The 13,013-nt window shown below is 36.5% G+C and overlaps 1 protein-coding gene and 2 long non-coding RNA genes across 7 annotated transcripts in view; 1 reads left to right on the forward strand and 2 right to left on the reverse strand.

Annotated features, from left to right (window-relative positions):
• LOC131693046 (uncharacterized) overlaps positions 1-13,013 on the reverse strand; it is a 182,436-nt gene that overhangs the window by 132,325 nt on the left and 37,098 nt on the right. The window lies entirely within an intron of this gene.
• On the forward strand, positions 803-3,248 carry LOC131693976 (uncharacterized). Of its 2 annotated transcripts, none has more exons than XR_009306373.1 (5): positions 803-897; positions 957-1,719; positions 1,858-1,998; positions 2,071-2,398; positions 2,490-2,968. It is a non-coding gene; the product is annotated as an uncharacterized LOC131693976 (long non-coding RNA). The 2 variants fall into 2 exon arrangements; XR_009306379.1 differs by adding an exon at positions 3,055-3,248 and having other exon boundaries at positions 849-1,719; positions 2,490-2,746.
• On the reverse strand, positions 6,714-8,425 carry LOC131694051 (uncharacterized). Its single transcript, XR_009306398.1, has 3 exons — positions 8,200-8,425; positions 7,838-8,140; positions 6,714-7,779 (listed from the first exon to the last, which is right to left on the reverse strand). It is a non-coding gene; the product is annotated as an uncharacterized LOC131694051 (long non-coding RNA).

Below are 13,013 nucleotides of genomic sequence, written 5' to 3' on the forward strand. Positions count from 1 at the left end.
TGCATAACCTTTCTATATGAGAAAGGCAAAAATGTGCCAAAATCTAAAAAAGTGAATCGTAGTCAAATTTTTTTTTCGAGTTTGCATCAAATCTCGACGTTTCATGCACCTTGAACACATTTAGCATCAAAAATAAAAATTCTATTTTTAATTTTTCCTATAGTTTATATGAGAAATTTCTGTGTGGCCGCACTCTGAAACCCGTAATTCCGGAACCAGAATTCCGATCGATCCAAAATTCAATAGCAGCCGATGGGAAGGTTGCACCTTTCATTTGAGACTAAGTTTGGGCAAATCGGTCCAGCCATCTCTGAGAAAAATGAGTGACATTATTTGACACATACACACATACATACACACACACACATACACACACACACATACACACACACATACACACACATGCATACATACACACACATACAGACTTTTTCCGATCTCGACGAACTGAGTCGAATGGGATATGACACTTGGCCCTCCGGGCCGGGATTAAGTTGACGTTTTTCAGAGTGATTGCATAACCTGTCTATATGAGAAAGGCAAAACGTCGCGAAATGCTCGCGAAAAAATTTTTCGTTTCCATTTCGTAAGCGGTACGCAGCTCTCGCGAAAACGATAACGAAAAATGCAGTTAGCCGAGACACGGTTCGACAAACGATAAGTTTCATAATACTTCCGCGAGATAGCGCTGCTTTCTATGCGCTGTCACCAAGGCAAACTTTTTCCTTGCGAAATAATGGTCAGTGGTATTATTTCGCACGGAGGCTCGCGAAATTTTGACAGGTTTCATTGAAAAAATATTAAAAAAACACAAGATTAGTAATTTTTTGTATTTTTTTTTCATCGCGACCTGTCAAAATTTCGTAGTTTTGAGAATCAATATTTTGAATTTGAATGGTAAGTTTTAAAATATTATTGGAATTGTGATTGTTTCTAGTAATTATTATTATTTACAGCACACCCGAACAAAGCAGCCACAAGAGCAGCATTTTTCGTCAGCAGCCATCTATCTACTTGATAAGTTTTCATCAACAACAACCAGGTGCTACAAATCAGCTCAACTTGACTCAACATCCTGGATCTGGCAATCAGCCAACCAACATTAAATCGATACAACCGTAGCAGTACCAACAACTCCAAATCCAGCAGCTGCTAACAATCTCTCAAAAAAGAACCACAGCAATTACAGCTCAGAACCAACAAAGCAACAAGAGCTTTTTCACGAATAATGGACCCATCGGAAACACTTTATCGGCACATACTGTCGTAAAACTTGCCTGTCACTATTCTTACCAGCGGTTACCTTCCTGATGTAGAGAAATCAGAGTCAAACACAAACGTCATATTACTGCCTTGGCTCCTACCAGTTGCTTGCATGAAAATATCGCTGCCTCCACAGTGCTCTTGATTCCATCCCAGCAGCAGCTAGCAACCACAATTCCAGTGCTTATCGCCAGCAACATCAGAAAATTAAGATTTCCCCCAGACCATGATCATCATCCGACAGATCGGTAGCAACGTTCAACTGACGGTACAACCTGGCCAGCAACCGCAACTAGTGCAATCGATCCAAGCCAATCAGGGCCAAATGTAGAAGACCATTGGTCAACCGCAAAAAAAAGATACATCAACAGCACCTTCAAACACAGTAGCAGCAGCATACTGTACTGTACCACGCCGCGTGCAGGAGGACTTTTTTTATTCAGTTGGTGCAGCAAGGTGAGTCATTTTTACTACCTTTTTTAGTTTCGGAAGGATCAGTACCGTGTTCAGTACATTGTAATGTAATACCCTATTCTTCTTTCAAAAGCTCGCGTTCACTCATTCGCGGATATTTTTCATCATAATTTTTTTCAGATCGAACAGCAACCATAGCGGATACACATCACCGAACACCAGCTACATAATGCCATGGTAACCACCCAGCAGCAGAACACGGCGATAATGGGCCAACAGTAAATACAACATCAAGATCCTCGGAAAGGACTTTCTCTTTCGGTATGTGTTTAACAGTAGCTTCTCTCCTCCAAGCATTCCTTTGCATATTTAGATGTCCTTGTCAATTTACAGAACAAACATAATGGAAGCATACTCTACACGCGCGACATATTCAATCGGGCCAACCGTGTGACTTGTTCGGCAAAAAGGGCTCATCATCGGTTTCATGGCAGCGAAGTGAGCAGACAAAAGAAGGCGTCTTTTTCCGAATGGTCGCTCTGGGCAAAAGTTCAGCCAATTGCAAGGAATAAACCACCGGAGTGACAGTATCCGTGCTGATTCAGGACCTTTTTCCATATATTGTAGCTTTTGAATTTTAATACCCGGTCGAAACGATGGCAAGTGCTGCCGATAACTGGGTCAAAAAGGCGGAGGGAGGATCAGGAAATTTCTGCACTCGGTAAGTGTTTTTTTTTGTCATAACCAACTAACCTATTTTTGGAGCGATAATTTTTCCATAGGCTTTGAATTTTTCTTTTCAATACAAATAGGTTATCGATCTGAGTATCCCTAAGGATAAGGAACCAGAGCCGACGGCTGACAGTCCAAAGAAAGAGAATGCGGAAAAACCTTCTAGTTCACCGCCAGTAGAACCAGCGATCAAATTACTCCGGTATAAACGGCTGCACCTGCAGTTTTGTTTTCGGTAGCTACAGAAATTAAGACTTTAGCAGCTCCTGAAGAAAAAAAAAGGTGCTAGCGAAAATGGAGAAACAGCTTCCTCCACGGAAGATGCAGAGGCATTCAAGTAAGTCGAAATCTGGAGAAAATTTTGATTAGGACATAAGTAACATTGAGAGCCTCTCTCTGTTTACTTTCTGTTTCGATTATTACGTCTTTATAACACTTTACACTAATTTTCCAGTACATATCGAAAGCCGATAGTTTTTACTAGAATATTAGGCAAAGAGTTGAGTACTAAATATTGAAACGACCGAGTAATTAACAGAAGAGAAACACCCCAAAAAGAATCTCATTGTTACTTATGTCCTATTCAAATTTTTCTCCAGAAATATTTAATATCAGCTTTGAAATTATCCATGATTCATCTTTTAGCCCGGCGGATACAAGTTTGCTAATTAAACTTATTCGCAAAGGTCTAGTAGAATCAAAGCTGGATCTGGGGGAGAAGAATCCTTCTTCGCCGCTATACTTGGTTAAAACTTTCGAAGCTTTGCACATGAATTCGGAACTGCTTCAGGGAGTCTATGCTATGGGTTTCAACGCTCCTTCCAAGATTCAGAAGACGGCTCAACTTACTCTGTTGGCCGATCCGCCACAGAACATAATCGCCCAGTCAGTCGGGAACAAGAAAAACCACTGCCTTCGTGCTGGCAATGCTCAATCGAGTCGATCCGTTGAAAAACTATCCGCAGGTGATTTGCCTTTCCCCACGTATGAACTGGCAATTCAGAAGGGGAAAGTAGCTGCAAAACAGCAAAGTTTTGTGCGGAAATCGAACTTGGTTACACCGTTCGCGGTGAGAAGATCGTCAAAGGGGCGAAGCTGACTAATCATATCATCATTGGAACAGCCGGGCGTTCGACCTTAAGAAGATTGCCATTTTTGTACCGGACGAGGCGGGCGTTATGATCGCTGTTCTTTTTAGCCACGTACGAGCGGGAGGTGATGGGATTCGTGCAGTACATCGTAACCAATCCGATCATGATTCTTCTGGTGCGGGAGCAAGAATCACTCGATAACACCAAACACTACTACGTCAAATGCCGCAACCAGGACGAGAAATATCAAGCAATTTCAAACATGTACGGTGTGATTACCGTCGGACAAGCGATCATTTTCTGTCATATGATGTATAGGACAGTTGTAAACTCCAAGCAAACTTATTTTCGGCATTGTTAATCGATCGAAACAGGCACGCAAAACGGCCGGTTGGTTGACCGGCAGGATGTCCCAGGATGGTCACTCGGTAGCGGTACTGTCCGGTGATCTAACGGTGGAGCAACGGTTGGAACGAACGTTTTGTCCAGGGCTAAGTTCCACCACTTGATTCTGGCTACAGCACCAGGTTACGGAGAGATTCTTTCGTCTTAGGAATCGACGTCGAACAGGTTACCATTGTCGTCAACTGCGACCTGCCGATGGATTAGCAGGGACGAACCGATTGCGAAACGTATCTACATCGAATTAGACGCACCGGTAGATTCAGTAAGTGTGAGTCATTCTTGTGATCCTATAGATTGTATTTCTTCCCACTTCTTTAACAGAACGGAATCACCATCAACCTAGTGGGTAGTGATCGAAGCATGATGATTTGCAGATCGAAAAACACTTCCGGAAAAAGATTCAGTTGCTAGACGCGGATAACTCGGATGAAATTGAAAAGATCGCACCGTAAAGTGTTTTCGACCAGCTACTGGTGAAAGGCGTAGGAGCTTTTTTGGGTCATACTTGTTTTGATTCTGAATTTATAATTTTATTATATTTTAATTTTTTTTTTCTTCCTTGATCTGACATAAGGTATACAAATGTAACCAACAGGGTATCGTAAGCTAATAAATTTACAATTACAATTACAATTTATCTCTACCCAGTTCTATCCAAACATTTGAAAAGGGCCTAACTGCAAAATGTAACAAATTGAAATTTCATGTTTTCCATTAACGAATATCTACCCGAGCACGTACATAACGCAACATTTGATTATGAAGAATTTTGATAGCGATTTTACAACAATTTATAAAAGGGTCTAATTGATTTTTATGACCGAACTGATTATGAAAGGACCTAGCTAATTGAAAAGTGCCTAACTAGCAATACACTCGTTTTAAATGGATTATAACGCATTATTGTATTATGACTGATTGTAAAAGGCTTATAACATCTTTTCCATAATATACATACAGGGTCAATCTGACCATCAAATTAGAATTCTGTTAATTCGTCTAACTTTCGGTGTAATATCAGACTTGAACAGCATTTTTTGTGTGAGGTATTCTGCCGCTAGAAGCAAAACTGTCCCATGTGCTATGGGAATCCCTATACACATGGGACAATTATGCTTCTTGCGGCAGTAATACAAGTAGTAGCAATATGCGCAATTCCTTAAACCTCTCTAGTGTTTCATGCAATAAGAATTACCACGAATTACTTATGGCAATAAATTTGAATTACGATTCTCACATTTGTTATACCAAAAATAGGTTTGTATCCGTACTGATTATTGGTAGCATTCCCTGAGACTTCCAGAACCTTTAGTAGTAGCCATTGTTATCATAATCGGTTTTTAACGTCAGCCAGAGTTTAAAGCCTAGGGTTTGGTTCGACCTGAAACCGATTGAGTCGGAGTCGGTTGTTATATTTGCGTTATATTTCCGGATTCCGAAACGTGTTTCGAAAGGTAGTTTCCCCAAGACTTGTGAAAGCGGTAAAGGCGGCCAAGGCAATCAGATTTGCTTCTTAATGGTCAAACCACGATTTAGAGCTACGATTCGGACAATTACAATAGATTTGGTTTGAGCGAATTTCGATCATTTCCCTGGGTCTTCTAGAACCGGTAGAAGCAGCCAATTTAGATAGAAAATGGCCAGCCAATGATTTAAATTTCCGATTGCAGGAATTGTGCAGTCTAAATTGGTCAGACTGAACTTCCCCGAGACATCCGGAACCGTCACAAATAAGCATTATGATTAATCGTGCTCGAAATATGATTCACGCTGAGTACGTCACTTCCCTGAGAGCTTCATGAATGGCAAAAAGGTTTACAATTGTTACCGATTTCATACACATCCGTGATGAATTAATAAAATACATCATTTAAAACATTTAAATGACAACAGAAATATAAAAAAGAAATAAACAACAGCTGATGTCGTTTTTCAATCAAATGCGACATCTAACAGCAAATACACAGACTAGTTTTCGCGAGCAAATGTCAAAATTTCGCACGGAAGAAGGAAAAATATTTCGCGACCTCATTTCGCAAGAGGTGCATACTAAGCTTAACGCATTGGCTCAAATGGTGTTGCGATAATTGGGGTACTCGATTAGAGTTTTTGCTGCGCTCAAACAGAAGATTTTCACCATTCTCAAGACAATTTTGTTATTATATTGGCTCTTAATAAGAGGCGAATGACCTTAAGGCTAAAACCTCCATAATCGAAATAAAAAAATGGCTCCTAATAACAAAGCAAAGAAGCTGAAAAAATAAAATTAATAATGAAATTATGTGGTACCCTTCCTAATAGGGCAAAAATAGGTACCTAACTCCATTCAATGTTATAAATGTATTGTGGTATTGATTAAATTGTTGTGATTAGATGTTACTATTTTTGTTACTACATATTACCCATCTCTCACCTAATTTTTATTACGAATTCCCCAAATCTCTGTGCAATTATTTGGAATTCTGTCGTTATTATAGTTGAGGAACGTTAAATGTGGGATGCATGGTTGCTATGTGCTGTAGTAAACATTTACAGTTAAGTTTTTGTATGATGAAACCACAGAGAACAGACATCCATGATCGAACAAAAATATTTAAAAAACGTTTGTAAACATTTGAATTAATATACTAAAAACACTAGCGCCGCCACACCAACCTATCCCAACTATCCGTCAAATCGATTCCGGAACCGGTTCGAAATCCTGGATGGATTCTGCAAGGAATCTAGCTCAAAGAAAACAACCGATTCCGACTCTATCGGTTGACGCATTTGAGCTGGAATTCATGCTGGAAGTCCGAATCGGTTCCGGACTAGTTTGACTGGGTAGAGGAATAACCGCTGTCATTTCTGTCGCACTCAGCCACAAAAAAAACATGACGACAGTAGCGCACCTGGTTTAGATATCCAAACTACCTTCGAAACCGTTAGAGATTTTACACAAGTTTATGGCATGTTTATTTTGTGGCAACAATGACTTCAATTGTTCTGGTTTGAATTTGGTTATTTTCAGTAGTTTGTATGAAGCATGGCGAAGGGGATCAAATCTCCACGAGTTTGAAGGGATCAAGTGAACCCATAGCATCTATTTCAGCAAACTTTAGTACAAATATAGTTGAACGAAAAAATCAGCTCAATCATAGCGTATTCATATAATTGACATTCTCCTGTATTTCTGTATGCAAAAGTATAGGATGCAGTGGGTGAATTTATCAATTGTATAAAAGTTTGAAAATTTGGAAAATAAATCTTCTGTTCTTCTGAGATTTTTTTCTTTAAATCGGTAAAAATTCGGTAACACATGTCCAATTTATTTTTTTGTGTTAAAGAAACTTATGTTTAGATTAAACTACGCAACTTTCTAGTATATTCGATTAATGTATTCTGATCCGCCTTTGAGTTTCAATGATGGGATCAAGTCTCCCCGGGGATCAAGTCTCCTCAGTCTCCCCTATAGTTTTCATTTGATCCACCGTTGGCAGCATCAGCGTCCATTTCCTTCTTCTTTCCTTATATGGTGGTTTAACCCTTAAATGCGCAATGTTATTTTAAAACAACATCCTGAAAATCGTCTAAAAATTATTATATTAATGTGATATAGCTGTTAGACGATTTTCACAAAATTCTAAAAAAATTGATTTGCGCCTTTAAGGGTTAAATCCGGTTGACGCACACGTTTTATTTTCTCCCTACATCTTTGAAATTTCAACTTGCATTTACTTCCTGTTCCAACCTGTCCAGAACCAGGCGACGGAAACGACAGCAGTGATCACGAGTCTCGTCGTTACCGGATTGATGAGTACCCACCGGATTTACATCTTCCATCGACAGCGGAATAGTGCAACTGTTTCCCATTCGTAGTGCAAGTTTGATTCGCCTGGAATCAAAAGCATAGCTGATATTTCTACCCAACACGTTGCTTCGAGATATCTTACCATCCGACTTCCCTTGTGTCCAGATGTTGCGTAAACACTGCATCAGGTTGCTTGTTCAATTGGTCCCGGTTGGTCATCGGTGGCAGTGTGTTCTGTTATCCCATCAGTGGTTTCCGTCGTCATTCACTTTTCAGCTTCAATGGAATATTCAACAATCACTTTCATCTAAAACGTTTCCATCCTTGCGGACCATCAATTTTCGAATATTTGCTAGTTTCCAACTTTTGCTTGGCATCAGCTTAGCTTAACCTTTGACGGGCCAGCAAATGAAAGCATTTATTTTATGGTAGGTTTATCCAGAATCTTCAATGAAAAATAATGCTTTGTGTATAAAACTCATCATTCCTATAGTGTAAACTTACCTCTACAACATATTATTTCACGCAACTCCGAACCGGAATTTCCTAGATTGTCATCTGGGGGCCGATAGGTAACACCACGGAAACATATAAACACTATGAGTTTTGATTTACGAAACACGGCAGTTAGCGACATTTTGTTTTGCTCTGCGGCGAGGCAGTGTGGTCAGATGGTTTTACATGATATCGGTATATTTTTGAATAAAAAATCAGTATTTACCGGTACACGCAAGCGGAAAATTATAGTGATCATTTAACATTAAGTATCCATCTGATTGATTTGTGATATTGAGAAGTCTTATCAGTAAAAAAATCAGTACTAATCGACAAAAAACAAAAGAAGCGGTTAGAGGCTTCTTCAGTATACTGTATAAAAATCTATATATCTGGCAACGTTGATGCGGAGACGGGGAGTCAAAACCAGTTTTGACAGATTTGAATGAACTGTTCTAGCTGTGCTAGAATGAAATGCGACTAGTCGCTCCAAGTCGTTCCGGAATGAGAGCGAGAAAGATAACATATTTTATATTCCCCACTCGGAATTCATTTAAATGGTGTAAAATGTGGGGAATTGATGAAAGATAGGACATGAGAATATGGGGTGAAATTGGCATTTCGAAGCATTTATGATTTTTTCAATAGTTAGAGTCCAAAAATCACGGCGGCAATATGCGGAATCGATTTGGGTATGAAAAAGGAAGCCCTTCCGCATATAAAATTTTTTGACGAGAAAGGTCTATTATCTATCCAATATATTCGTTTTTTAACAAATGTCTAAAAATTGAGTCATGCCGTACGGTATCTGACTAGTGAAAATCGAGCTTTGAGCAAAACAAGAAGAACAATTTGAACTGTCAGTGGGGCCCATAATTTATGTGCCCGCTGAAATGTTGACTTATGTCAGTTCAATACAAATGGGATAGGGTATACGTGGTATTTTCTTGCTTCCATCCAATTAGTCAGTTTATTTGTTTTATCGCACATTTTTTGGATATTATTATAGAAGATAACTAACCCGATAAGAGGGAAGTTATTTACCAAAGCTCGAAATAGAAATTTCATTTGTAATTCTTCTGAGAACGATTTTGTGGTCCTAATAAGGACCGTTTGTTGTTAATATTATTTCGCCGTATCCTTGCCTATGACAATGCGACTTCTGTACGCGTCTAGTGATGTAGGCAATTTTGAGAGCGCCTTTGTTTGTTGCTGCTAACTGGGAGCGTTCCTTCCAGGAACTAACGAAGCGGACGCCGACGATAAAAGAACTGATTTCAACGATGATCTAATGCAAACTGAAAACATTTTCCTACAGACAATTCGTTTTGCGTATCTCAGATGTGGTTCATCGTCAAAAAGGCGGTGCTAACAAGTAAACCACCAATCAAAGCACGGCTAGTTAATGCGCTTTCAAAATCATTTCTGTCAAAATTTACGGTAATCGTATCCTCTACGGAATCTACTACACAATTGTGATTATTTCCCAACAAATCGCGCAAAAATCTGTTTGTTCCGTACAGCACAGCGCATATAATTGACGTTGGAAACCAAATCGGCAACTTCAGTTACCAAACACTTAGAAGCATTTTTCCGTCAATGTCATGTATTTTCTTGATTCCGTCCAATTGGTCAGTTAATTGGTTTTATCGTGCATTTTTCGGATATTATTATAGAAAATAACTAACCCGGTAAGAGGAAAGTTATTTTCCAAAGCACAAAATGGAAATTTCATTTATAATTCTGAGTACGATTTTGTAGTCCTAATAATGACCGTTTGTTGTGTATTATATATCGCCGTATCCTTGCAAAAACAATGCGACTTCTGTGCACGTCTAGTGATGGAGGCAATTTTGAGAGCGCCTTTGTTTGCTGCTGCTTACCTATCTTTACCTATCTCAGATGTGGTTCATCATCAAAAAGGCGGCGCTAACAAGTAAACCACCAATCAAAGCACAGCTGAGGAATTCCACGAAGATCCGTCCGAAAATCTTTAAAATCGTGACCGACCATCTTAGATTCCAATGAAACTTTACACGTTTCACCGTCATGCAAGACTAAATATTTTCCACAGGTAATAAGATTATTTTGACTCAAGAGCAACTTTTCAAAAGGGCGTAAACGTTTCTACGTGTATGAATTTCAATTTTTTTTTGTTCGATTACTGTATTTTATACAGCAAAACTATCTGAGAACGAGTTACAGGGAATAAATACTTCTGTCTGAAAAAAATACACACTGAAAAAAATGTTGTGTCATTTTTCAAAAAACAAAAATTTATGATAAAAATTTAAATTGCGAAAAAAACCCATTTTTTTAAATTTTTTATATTTTGTTACCAAAAACCTAAAGAGAAAAGAAACATTTTGAATGTGATTGCATGATGGAGAAAAAATTGGTAAAAAAGTTTTCCTAACAATTACTTCGTACATGTTTTTAAATTTCATACTAATAGACATACAAAATTGTAATTCTATTACAGAATATAATTCTAAGCACCATTTAAAATCAAAATGCATTTAACAAAAATCTTCCAAAATGCGATAGTTTTCGAGATATTTGAAATTTTGCTACTTCAAAAACAATTAAATCGTGTAATTATGCTCTTTTTAAAAGTTATTCGCGTTACCCCATCAAAAAATGTCAAAAATTTAATGTTTATCGTTTTAAAAACGTAAAAGCAACCTTTTTAATGTATTTGGATCATGGAGAAGCTTTCAATAAAAAAGTTTTCCTAACACCAATTTTTGACATTTTTTTATAATTCTTACTATTTGCAGTCAAAAATACAATTTTCTTTTTGAATATGATTCTAAACGCAATTTTAAATCGAACTGCTCTTAACAAAAATTTTCTAAAATGTGGTAGTTCTCGAGATATTTTAACTTTTGTATTAACAACACAATTATTTTGTTTTATTACGACCTTTTCATAAGTTATTCGCGTTTCTCCATTAACAATAATAGGTTTTTCAAAAGGCCCGTAAACCTTACTGCAACTTTCTCTTTGACATCAAGGCGATATTGTGAAACATTTTAAAGTTACATGAAAACAACCAACATATGATTCAGCTATACAGTTTAATCAACAGACCCTATGGTTGAAATATATTTTGGTTGCTTTCATGTAACTTTCAAATGGTTTACAATATCGCCTTGATGTCAAAGAGAAAGTTGGACGAAAGTTTACGGGCCTTTTAAAAAACCTATTATTATTGATGGAGAAACGCGACTAACTTATGAAAAGGTCGTAACAAAACAAAATAATTGTGTTGTTAAAACAAAAGTTAAAATATCTCGAGAACTACTACATTTTAGAAATTTTTTGTTAAAAGCATTTCGATTTAAAATGGCGTTTAGAATCATATTCAAAAAGAAAATTGTATTTTTGACTGCAAATAGTAAGAATTATAAAAAAATGTCAAAAAGTGGTGTTAGGAAAACTTTTTTATTGAAAGCTTCTTCATGATCCAAATACATTAAAAAGGTTGCTTTTACGTTTTTAAAACGATAAACATTAAATTTTTGACATTTTTTGATGGGGTAACGCGAATAACTTTTAAAAAGAGCATAATTACACGATTTAATTGTTTTTGAAGTAGCAAAATTTCAAATATCTCGAAAACTATCGCATTTTGGAAGATTTTTGTTAAATGCATTTTGATTTTAAATGGTGCTTAGAATTATATTCTGTAATAAAATTACAATTTTGTATGTCTATTAGTATGAAATTTAAAAACATGTACGAAGTTATTGCTAGAAAAACTTTTTTACCGATTTTTTCTCCATCATGCAATCACAATCAAAATGTTTCTTTTCTCATTAGGTTTTTGATAACAAAATATAAAAAAATTAAAAAATGGGTTTTTTCGCAATTCAAATTTTTATCATAAATTTTTGTTTTTTTTTTTTGAAAAATGACACAACATTTTTTTCAGTGTATATTTTTTTCGGACAGAAGTATTCATTCCCTGTAACTTGTTCTCAGATAGTTTTGCTGTATAAAATACAGCAATCGAACAAAAAAAAATTGAAATTCGTACACGTAGAAACGTTTACGCCCTTTTGAAAAATTACTCTTGTATCAAAATATTCCAATTGCCAGAGAATATCATGGAGATTCATACAGCGAACACACCTGCAAAGTTTCGTTCGAATCGACGATGGTCATATTTTGCGGTCGGCCGGTTTCTCATGGAATCCCTCGGCTAATTAATGCTTTTACAAAATCATTTCTATCAAAATTTACGGTAATCGTATCCTCTACGGAATCTGCTACGCAATTGTTATGATTATTTCCCAAACTACGCAAGAATCTGTTTGTTTCTTACAGTACAGCGGCAATTATTGGCCTTTTGTTTATGAGAATCGTCCGTACACTACTCGTCGACCATCAAGTATCGAATGATAAGGCAAAAAGGAAATTCAGCACATATATTTATAACTTTTCCTTGTTTAATTGACCTCTTAAATGTAAATCTGTATTGCCGGCTCTGCTCGGAATAGCCGCCTCGTGTATGCATATTTCCCCCTTTTTCGTGAATTTTATTCATTTTCAATTCAACCGATTTTCAATAGAATGTATATATATATATATATATATATATATATATATATATATATATATATATATATATATATATATATATATATATATATATATATATATATATATATATATATATATATATATATATATATATATATATATATATATATATATATATATATATATATATATATATATATATATATATATATATATATATATATATATATATATATATATATATATATATATATATAGTTTATTTATTTATTTCG

The sequence above is a fragment of the Topomyia yanbarensis genome, chromosome 1, assembly GCF_030247195.1.
Source record: "Topomyia yanbarensis strain Yona2022 chromosome 1, ASM3024719v1, whole genome shotgun sequence".
Taxonomy (NCBI): Eukaryota; Metazoa; Arthropoda; class Insecta; order Diptera; family Culicidae; genus Topomyia; species Topomyia yanbarensis.